Source organism: Ambystoma mexicanum, chromosome 5p (genome assembly GCF_040938575.1).
Source record: "Ambystoma mexicanum isolate Mex_15411 chromosome 5p, UKY_AmexF1_1, whole genome shotgun sequence".
Taxonomy (NCBI): Eukaryota; Metazoa; Chordata; class Amphibia; order Caudata; family Ambystomatidae; genus Ambystoma; species Ambystoma mexicanum.
In genome coordinates this window covers 642,136,168-642,148,225 of record NC_090930.1, presented here as the reverse complement: position 1 = coordinate 642,148,225, position 12,058 = coordinate 642,136,168, and positions in this window count along the sequence as shown.

The window sequence follows — 12,058 nt, the reverse complement described above, 5'->3', positions numbered from 1 at the left end:
TGCTGTGCATCAAATTTCTGGGGGAAAGCCGCCATGGTGTATAGGAGGACAGTGCGGTGGCGGAATGGTCTGGAAAATGTACCGTATGCAATGTGTTGGTGGCAATAAGGGAGGGAATGGGTGGGGGAGTGAGAAGTGGTTCATGTGACATATGTGGGCGCTTACTTTGTCTGGTGATTGGAGGCAGCTGCCATAATGGCCCAATAGCTTCTGCACTGACCTGTTTGCGGCAACCTCATTTCGTGGTGAGTGGTGGCAGGTCAGTTGCAGAAGGGGAGTGAATTGCACATGGCATAGGTTGGGTGGGAGTGTGGGTGGCTGTCCGCTGCAGATGGAATGCAGTAGTTGGACACATGGTGGCATGCATGAGTGAATGAACGTGTGGTGGTTCTATGGAAGGATTAGACTATTGGGGGCATGGCTGAAGGCTGTAGGCTGTACGGCTCTCCTTCAAGAATGTTGAGCTGCAACATACCCACCGCAGGAAGGCATGTTTGACTCTGCATCCAGTACAGGGTGGTGCTTGCATAGTGTGGTTTGTGCAGATTGGTTGAAGTAGGGCCAGCGTTGTGAACACAATGTGGGTAGGTTGGCTGTGACACAGTATTTTGTGAATGGAAGTGGGTACGCCCATAGTATGTGAAAAAAAGTGCACAGGGGTGTAGGAGAGAGTGTTTTGTTTGTACATTATGTTAACTTTTGCAATTTGTTGCTGCATAGCTCCATGGCCGTGCGCAGGTTGGGTAGGAGTGCTGGTGGCAGTGGTGTGTATGTGGATGGTCGTGGTTGGTGACATGGTGACATGCATGGTGGCATTATGTTGCTGTGGGTGTGTTCAAGGCCTAGACTATTGGGTGCATGGCCGAAGGCCGTAGGCCATAGGCCATGCATTCAAGAGCTTAGGCCTTGAGGACACCCACGGCAGTAATGCATGTTTGACTGTGCATCAGTTAGAGGGTGGTGACATGTAAGGAATGGTTGTGGAGCACATTTGAGCCGTTATAGGCCAGAGTTGCAAACAGATTATGGGTAGGTTGGCAGTGGCACAGTACTTTGTGAATGGATGTGGGTATGCCCATAGTATGTGATTGAAGGTGCACAGGGGTGCAGGAGAGAGTGTTCTGTTTGTACATTATGGTAACTGTTGCAATTTGTTGCTGCATAGCTCCATGGCAGTGCACTGGTTAGAGATGCTGCAATGAAAAGTCATGCAGTGTGGGCACGGAGTGCACTGTTTGCATACTGTCAGTATGGTAGAGGGTATGGTTGAAGGGAAGCTTATATGTGCTTGGATAGTGTGCTGTGTGCACAATGCTTGCAGTATGGGCAATGTTGTAAACATTTTATGGTTAAGTTGGCAGTGACACAATACTTTCTGAGTGACAGTGGGTAAGACAATAGTATGTGAATGAAAGGGCTTAGGGTTGCCGGAGACAGTTTAATGTTTATAAATCATGGTAACTGTTGCATGTAACGCTGTGCATGACTATTGTGGTATGGAGGTTGGTTAGGAGTGCTGGTGCCAGTGGTGCATATGTGCATAATGGTAGTTGGTGACATGCTGACAGGCATGGTTGCCATTACGGTGTGGAGAATGTGTGCAAGGAGCACACCCACTGGATCAATGCAGGTTTGACAGTGCATGAGGCACATAGTGGTGATCTTTGGAGAATGGGTGTGGAGCACATTGTCGACATGCTACAGCACCACAATTGAGTTTCAAAGTGTGCATTGTGCGTTGCATGGTTGTGGTGATAGTTGCAGCATGCTACCGTATTTGGTGTGTGGAAGAAGATGGTGCAGTGAGAAGTTGTGCAGGGTGGCCTCAGGGGGAAGTGTGTATATAAAGTGAGTATGGAAGTGGGTATGGCTGAAGTGCATCTTATATTTAGTTTGTTACTCTGCTGTGTGCAGATTTATTGAAGTAGGCCCAGTGTTGTGAAGCGGTTGTGCATAGGTTGCCAGTGAAAAAATACTTTGTGAATGGCAGTGCTTAGGGGTGGTGCAGGCTGTGGTATGTGTGTGGATTCTGCTAAGTGTGATATGTTTTCGTGAATGGGTGTTTTATGGTGTGTGGGAGTTGGGTAGAAGTGCTGTTATGTATGTTACGTTTGTGTATAATGTTAAGTGCCCACACAGTCGATTGCTTGGATGTATAGTGTTGTGGTGGGTGTGGAAAGGGCTGCACTGTTGGGTGAATGGCCAAAGGTGTGCTGGGTGCATCTTAGGATCTTTGTGGATGCTGCAAGTGTGCATTCTTTAGCAGAAGTTTCTGGTGAAATCAAATGGAACGTGTACTGAGAGTGTTTAAAGTTAAATATGGAGTGGTGTATAGAAATGACAGTGTGCAATGCAGTGGTTTTGTATGTGATTGTTGCATGCATGTTTGAAAATTTGACAGCACCCAAGTAACCCTGCAAACGAAAGAAGGATTGTGTGAGCTTTACTGTTGTGGCTCTCACTGTAGATGGGAAAGCGCACGTGCACGTGCACATCCTGTCTTTATGAGCAGGGTGGAAAGGGAAATGGAATTGTGGGAAATAGGCAATTAGGACTTTAGGGTGTGGTTCACAGAATGGGGCGTTACCATTTTGTCCCAATACTGTGTCGTGAGGGTGGTCGAGATGGAGAGAAGCACAGTGCTTATTGTTGGTGATACCTTTGTGCGCCATCTGCACAGGTGTTGTGTGCAAAGAGGCGTTGCTGGTAATTTCGGGTTGGAAGGAGTGCATGCTTTCTGGGTGACTGCAATTTCAGCGGCATAGTTCGCCTTTGCAGATATGTGGCGTCCGTCACGAACGTTGACTTTGTCATGGTGCACTATGGATGTCTACATTTGGGTTACATGTCGTGTGGACGATTAATCGTCACCTGAAGAGGTTGCTGACCGCAGTGATGTGTATTTCTCCTACTACCAAGGTCATTTTCTCATGCATAACACCAAGAGGAGTAAGGGTCCATGACGGTGTAATTCGTCCACAGCCAGAGGCTGGAAGGTGTGCTATAAACAGAATTATGCGTGAGTCTATGCAGACTGCTGGCATGTTCTCCACTCACTATGAGATCATGAGGTCGCAAAATATGCAGTGGTTCCATAGAAATGGCATTTATTTGAGAGTCATTGGCAATGCCGTTGTCTTTTACACTGTGCAAGCAGCATTGACCAGAATGTTGTAAAAATGTGAGGAGGCAGAAACGCATATAAGGAGAAAATCCCCAAAAAGTTGCTTGCACGCATGTAAAAGAAAAAAGAAAAAAAACCTTTGTACATCTACGATGGAAGACCAAATCCCCTACCCACTTTGAAATTGTTTACCCCGCCAACCCCCCACCTCACTATCATGAAACGGTTGTGGATTAGGCTGTACTTTCAGAATTACACGCACCACATCCTGGGTGGCTATGTGGATGTATGCGGATGGAGAAATTGTGCATACTTTCATTGAGCTTTGTAGTGGACGTGCTTTGGAATGGCATGACATTTGTACTGTAAATGTGTAACGGTACATTTCAAGTGTTGTACAGTAGTGACAGTGTTGGATGATGGTGGCTTCGATTCAATTGGTGGATGCCTGTGTGCCTATCTACGCTTAACCCAATGAAGTAGAGCTGCAGAGAAGATAGTGCAACGGGAAGGACAGCTCCAGCTTTACAGGGGTGCAGCCCTTGCGTTACTTTGGGAGGCGCACGTGCCAAAATCTGCCCTTTACACCACCTTGCCCAATTGACATGGCATTGTGGGGAATAGCCATTCAGGTAGTGTGGGTGTGGTTGACAGGAAGGGGAGGTGAACCTGTTGTACATTATACTCTGCGTACTGCGGGTTGCTGACATGGTGAAACACATTGTTTTGACTGTAGGTGATCCCTTTGTCATAGATCTGCACAACTATGCCCTACAAAGATACTTTGACTGCAATTTCAGTTTGGAAGGAGTGGACACATTGTGAAATGCTGTGTATGAGTGCAGTTTCACCGATATGCATGCACTTTGCAAAGATGTCGCCAGTTTTCCAGCAGTAGATGTTATCGTCATACACTACGGCGGCATGCATATGGGTTACCTGGCTTGCTTAGATTTGTTCTGTAGACTGAGGAGATTTCTGGATGTCGTGAGGACGCTTTTTCCCACTTCCAAGGTGCTTTTCTCATCCATAATACCACGAAGAGTATGGCCCACTGCTCATGGATGTTGTTCTGAGTCAGACACAGGAAGGTGTCTCATCAAAAGAAGCATGTATACTTTTTTGTGGGCTTGTGGAATGTTCTTCTGCAACAATGACCTCATTAGATGTGGAAATGCTGAGTTTTTCTAAGAAAATGGCATTTTGTTGTCACCCATTGGCAATGCAGTTTTGTTTGATTTTCTACATGATGCAGTGAAGAGTTTATTGTACTAATGTGAGCACAAGAAAACACAAAAGCTAATAAAAACCAAAAAAAAGGTGTTTCTGTAGAAGCATATAAAAAGAAAAAAACAGACTCTTTTGACATTCGCCCCTTACCACAAACTCCCCCTACCCTGGTTGCAAGTCATACCCCCACGCCCACACGCAGCACGAAAGCCACATCAGGGGATATTGTGGGTGGCGGCCATGTAAATGGAACTGTGGGGATTGTCCAATCAGATTCTTACGATGTGCAGCAATAGGACAAGGGACTCCTGCTTCACTCAGGCCCGGCCCTCAACGTACTTGGGGATCTGCATGTGCCACATCCATGCTGGCCTATAGAAATGGGACTGTAGCAATTGTCCTATCAAGTGGTGCGCAGGGTGTGCATCACAGGAAAGCACGCCAATAGGAAAAATAACTCCTCCTGATTTACTGGGACGCGGCTCTCGCTGTACTCGGAGAAAGGCACATGCCACATTCTGTGCTTCTCAGCATGCTGACCAATGGAAATAGGACTATGGCCTTTGGCCAATCAGGTGCTCAGGGTGTACGTCACAGGAAAGATCACCAACAGGGAGAAGGAGTCAACCTTCTTCCTCGGGCCGCGGCCCTTACCGTCATTGGGCAAATGCATGTGGTACATTTTGCGCTTCTCACCATGGTGGCCAATAGAAATGGGACTATGGCCTTTGGACAATCAGGTGCTCTGGGTGTGTGTCACAGGAAAGGGCGGCATTCACTTTTTCCATTTCTTTTTGTACTGCAGCTGGCAAACATGGAAAGACCCACAGTTTTTGTCGGGGTGATGACTTTGTGGAAGATCTGTGCCTGTATGCCCTCCAAGAAGACTTGTCTGGCAATTTCGGTTCGGAGGGAGTGGACGCTTTGTGGTGTAGTGTCGAAGCGTGCTGTTTCGGCGGACTGCTTGTAGAATGTTGACGTGTGGCCTCTTCGGCAACTGTTCATGTGATCGTGCACTTTGGAGACTTCTTTTTGGGTAACATTCCTTGTTCCCCAGCGTTCCGTCAACTGAAGATTATGATGAAAGCAGTGCAGTGCATTTTTCCTACTTCCAAGGTGACTTTCTCGTGTATACCCCCGAGAATAGTGTGGAAGTATTGCAATGATTCCTGTCGCCAGCCAGAGGTCGGAAGGGGTGTCATTAACAGAAGCATGTGTGACTCCTTGAGTGCTGCTGGGATGTTCTCCTGTGAGAATGAGAACATTGGTTCTCAATACATACACCTTTTGAAGGCAAATGGCATGTCTTTGTCGAACAGTGGCAATTAAATGTTGTTTCACAATCTACACACTGCAGTGAAGACCCTATTGTAAGAATGTGAGCTGAAGTTCAAAACACACATTTACGTATGAAAACTGCAAAAAAAAGTGTTTCTAGGGAAACACATTAAAAAAATACATTAAAAAAAGGGTTATTTTAAGAGCTACCACAACTAACGACGTTCGCTCCCCTGGTTGAAAGTTACTCCCTGACTCCCACGTGAGCCCAGCACTAAAAGTCAGCGAATATCACGATAGTTGCAGGGTGGCACTTGTTACATACGCCCCTTTTGCAGATGACGGCCATAGAAATTCACCTGCAGAGGCAACGGGATCGGGCAATAAAGTTTGTGGGTGTGGTGAGTACAGACAGACTATGCTACACAGTGTATTTGCCAACAGAAATGCAGAGGGTGCGGATATGGCTGTGTGTTTCACGAGGCACAGCATGCAGGTTTTAGGGGATTTCAACATACATTAATTGAAAGTGAATGGAAATCACTGTGCAGCGGCTACTCATTTTGCAATCTATCATGTGCATGTGTAGTGCTATAGATTAGCGATTAAGAAGTGCCTGATTTTGGTTTCTCTGTATGACACTTTGTTGACACGCAATAATGCCGATATTATTGTTGTTCATTGTGCAGGGAAAATTGCACAGCATGTTACACTAGTTTCAGCGCTGTTTGCGATGAAGCAGGCACTTGCCCAGTTCATGCATTTGTTTCTGATCTCTTGCATACGTTTCTATCACATTATGCAGCCACCGATGTGGCAGCGTCATTTTCTATTTGGTCCGAGAATGCAGTCAGCACAGTACATTGCAAAGAAGTGTATTTGTGCCTTTGTTCGACATGTGCCAATGGCAGACTTCGCTCATGGGAATATGACCTTTCACAGCACAAACACTTTTCTCCAGCTTTAACATTCATTTTACTATGCCAGCCGTCCAGATTTCTGCACACCCCATCTAAATTGACTTGGTGCCCTACTTGAAAGTAGTAATATTTTTTGTACTAAGTGTTGCGCACTGACTGAAAACAATCTGCAACATGTAAATAAACCTTGTTGTACAGCAACCCCCTTTCTAGTGATTGAACTACAGTGTTTACCACACTGCCTCGCCTCCCGCCCTGCATGCATGCATTGCCAATTCCTTTGTTGATCTGTGAAAGGTGCTTTCTTTCTTTACCTTTTTTCCTTTCCCAGTTCATTTTCATTAATTATGGTGTTCTCACACACGCCACAGAAGGAACGGCAGGAAGGGTTCGGTACAGAAGGGTAGGCACCAGCCTGGATACTATAGGGGATGTGCTGTGAGATGGAATTATTGGGTGGCCCAATCCAGTAAGGACCGTTCCCACGCACTTCCAAGTACCTTCCCTCTGTACAGTAGCACATTGCAGTACATGCACAATACAATGCCCTTTGCCGGATGAAGGTCTGTGGCGCGGCATATGGTTTGCAAAGTTGTTTTCCAGCTCTGCTGCCCTACAGGAGTGCCCCTCTTGTTGCCCGCAGCAGATGTGGGAAATGCTGTACATGAAAGTATCCTATCTAATTGTTGGAAGGGCAGTAGCCTGACCACTGGTCCCTTATACTTTCATTTCAGTTATCGTCACATGCAGTACAAACATTTCATGATACGCCATTAGTGTAAGGGGTAGCATTCAAGGATATACATGCATTGTGGAATACAACAATGTTTACAACAACGTGAAACACAGCTTCATTCCATGCAGCAGGAAGCGATTTATTCTGTGTGACCCATGCAGCTATAGCGCTTTTCTCACCACCTCCAAGGTTGTTTGCGCTCTGCATATTCTGCTGTTTCCTTACTTGTCTTTACATGCACTAGTATGAGCGTGAGGAAGGTGCACCAGCTTTGCCATTTTGCAGACTTACTACAAACTGTCCCACCTACAGTTACATGTTTTCTTCAACTGTACGACCAGCAGGTGACCTCTTGATACTTTCCGTCACACTGCTGAGTGCATACACAATGGGCCTCATTACGACCCTGGCGAAGACTACCCAAAATATACGAACCACTAGCTAGGCATCATACTATATATGGCAACAGTAGAAACTGTCACAAGGATGCCACTAAACAAAACCACTTCTTAACAAAGTCTGATACCAACCATAACCGCAATACAAATAAATATTGCAAACTACGCACTAGCCTAGTCACAAATAATAGACCTGCCTGCTTGCCTCACTACCAATACCGAACATCTCCTTAAAAGAACACTTACTAATGTTAGGTCATTAATAGCCCATGCCACAGAAATTGCTGATATCATTCTAACAGGTAACTACGACTTCTTAGCTATTACCGAAACTTGGCTTGCACGGCCTTGATGCTCACTATGCCCCCCCAATTACACTATCTTCAGAGTAGATAGAACGAAATCCCGAGGAGGAGGCATAGCCATTATTGCTAAAAATAACTTAACAATAAAAGTAGAAACACCCCTGCACACTAAATCATGCAAGACCTTAACTGCCAAACTCCTAACATCAAATTCTCAAACCATTAACATACATCTTATCTATAAGCCATCAGGCCCCATTGGATCATTCGAAGAGGACATCTCTACGTTCCTTTCAAACAACGTAAAAAACCTGTCACAAGCCCTCCTATTCGGAGATATGAACTTAGGTTTCAATGACCATAAAGATTTGCAGGCGACTAACATAGCCAATGTCCTCTCAGAGCTTGGTTTTACCCAAAGAGTATTACAGCAGCCTACCCACGAGAAAGGTCGAACACTCGACTGGGTAGCTGACCACAAATGTAACATAACTATTACCTCTATCAGCCCACAAGTGTGGACAGATCATGCTCTTATAGCCTTCTCTATAGACGGGAAAACTATCCAACCTCTGGATAATACTCTAGCACCACCCATGCCAAAAAGGAAATAAAAAATATAACTACTGATCCTCCCTACCTTAAACACACTACCTGACACACTAGATCCAACATCTCTAGTTAACAAATTCAACTCAGCCACGGCCAACACCCTGGATACTATTTCCCCTCTGAAACTGAGAAATAACAGACCTAGAGCACATATAAATGCCTGGTTCACCCCCTACCTTAAATCACTAAGGAAAGAAAAACGAAGGTGTGAATCCTCCTGGAGATTGATACCAGAGGTAAATAAAGCAGTCCTCATTAACGCTGCCACGAAATACAAAACCAAAATATGGAAAGCCAAAAAAGAAAGTTTTAACAACAGAATAGTGAAAGCAAAATCTGGTACTAAGGAGCTATTCACAATACTAAAGGAACTAGAGAACCTTATCCCGGTATCTGATAACTGTGGCATGATAACAAGCAATCTTAAGCAATTGTGGGTCACCCCTCTCCTTAAGAAGCAAACACTGGACACGGACATACCCACAAATTACAGGCCGATCACCATGGTGCCATTTCTACTAAAAATATTAGATAGAGTGGCTTACCTACAGATCCAAAAATTCTCTCAGCAGTGTTTGACCTGGTGAATCACAAAGTGCTCTCTACCCACCTAGAATCAGCTGAACCTTTCTCCTCACATGCTATAACATGGATCAAATAATTCTTAAGTGAAAAAACTATGAGGGTCTTCTCTACTTTGGCAGCCGCAGACCCCGTTCCTATTACATGTGGCGTACCCCAGGGATCATGCATCTCCCTTACCATGTATAGCATTTTCACTAAGCTCCTGTTTGATGATCTGGACCTTTTAGTTGTCACCTACACTAACTATGCAGATGAAACCCAGATTCTCATCCTACTTTCTGGGGATTATAAACAGGATTTGGCCTTGGTGATTAAGATATACCTCATCATCCAGGCATGGATGGCACTACACGGTCTATGCCTGAATGATGATAAAACGGAGCTCATCATACTGGGGACTGCATTGAACATTAAGAAACTGAACCAAGACTACTCATCATTTGTTATAGACGCCCATACAATTAAAGTAGCCAAGGAGGTAAAAACACTACGTTTTTACCTTGACTCCTGCCTTACCCTGACAAAGCAAGTGAACGCTATGGCATCTGCCACTTCTTACACTTGCAAGCTTATCAGATCAGCAAAACCATATCTCTCCATTATCTGTTGCATCACACTGGCAAGAGCACGTGTGCTATCCAAACTGGATTATTTCAAACGCTCTTTACCTGGGATCCAACAAACACATTACTCAGAAAATCCAAATATTGCAAAACAATGCCCTTAGAGCAGCTCTAGGAATCCCCAAAAGAGAACACATTTCAACTGTTAGAAGACAGTCCAACTGGCTCTCCATGGCTGACGAAATTAAGCTGAAAACAGCTTCCCTAACATTCAAATGCATTAATAACCTAGCACCAAGCTACCTGACAGATAGATTCACAAGAAGAGTCACAGCTAGACCCACCAGAGAAGCCTACACTAACTGCCTATCTGTCCCCCCCTTCAAAATGACTACAACCGGAGGGCATAGTTTCCCGGTCAAAGTGGCCCAATTGTGGAACTCCCTACCAACTACTCTAAGGTCTGACCAGTCTAACGCACACTTTAGATTAAACATTATCAAGTGGCTCAAAGAAAACAACCGATAAGATCTAGCAATATTAGTCACCTGATGCACAACTAATCAGAACTCCACTTTTCTACTGTACACTGTCTACTTGTAAATATATATATATATATATATACTGCTTTCTGTATTCATTTTAACATGTTTTTAACTTGTGCCATGTAACTATGTGACTATGTAACCTGTAACGCTAACTTGTAAGCTTAAAGTATTCATGTTCTCGCGCCCTGATACCTTCGGGTCTGGTGCACGCTACAAATAAATAAACAAACAAACAAACAAACAAACAAACAATTGTTCTACTTACAGTGCCCTACTAAAAACCTATGTAATTCACTAACAAAAACATTGTTAAAGGGATGTTATGGTTAAGTTGCACTAGCAAAAACCTATGAAATTCAATGGAAGAACATTGTTACAGGGACGTTATGGTTACAGGTAAAATCAAGAAAAAAAACGAAATTGGACAGTTATGGTAAGCTATTCAACCATAACTCGTGCCACCAGTGTGCACTGCAAGGACTAACACTCATGACATCAAAGATGCCATCACAAATCTCATTCATAAAATCAAAGAGACACTATCCATGTCTGTCCATGAAAAACAAGAACGTGGTAATCAAATGAGAGTGCATGAACTCAAATACTAATATTGTATCACATGAAATACAATACCACAACAGAAACACAGGTGCACAATTTACTCCAATGGAAGATGCACATAAACAACCCAAATTGGTAGACTTATTTGCAAGAATAATATATAATACACCTAGTGTCAACCTAATTAGGGATCATTAGTGCAATATTGTGTTTGGAGCATATGGACATGTATACACAACACCCAAAACGTTATCGGGTGTCTAAAAAGGCTTGAAAAATAAACACCCTTTCACCTGAAATATGAATGTAGGAACGTCCATTTGAGCCATTTCACACATTCCACAACGCCACCTAGTAGCCATCACTGGAAGTTCACCTTCAGTTCTGAGCCATATCAGAAAGGCATTATAGACATGCAAATTAGCTCAAATGCACACCTTTTTGATATGATATGATGTGGCATTTATAATATGCCTATACACAAGTGTTTCAAGGCGCGACAAGGCAAGGGAGGGGAAACAGAGGGAGGACAAAAACAACTATCTTACTAGGCATAGTGACATTCATATCGCGCAAGTGAAAGGGGAGGGGAGAGGTGCCGGGGAGAAGGGTAGTGCAGGACAAGGAAAACGGAAACAAGTGGTGCAGCCAACGGGTGGCAAGTGCGGGTGCCCAGAGGTGCAGACGACTGTCTAATAAGTGCAGGAGAGGAGACTGTAGGGTTACAGATACAGACCACAAGTGCAGGGGGTTCCAAAAGGCAGTGCAGGTTTGTATCAGGACAGACAGGGACCTGGGCCAAGTTCAGAGGGTGGCCAGGTGGCAAGTGCATGGATCAAACAGGAAATCAGCAAGGGAGAGGAAGAGAGAAGGCACAAGGAAAGAGGAAGGACTTGAGGTGCTTCCGGAACCAGAGATGGTTCTGCTCAAGTTTCACAGAGGCACCAGCCGAAGAAAGAGATCTGCCCCCAACTCGTTGCTGGGAGAAGCGACTGACCCTCAGGGAGTTGGAGGTGGAGGAGCGGAGGGCCAGAGTAGGAAGATATCATATTGCAGTCCACGGCCCGAGAAAGCCTTGTGGATGATGCACAGGTTCTTGAACTTGATCCTTGCTGCCACGGGGAGCCAAAGAAGAGATTTCAGTGCTGGAGTAATACGATCCCTGGGCTTGAGGCCAAGGACAAGTTTTGCAGTCCTG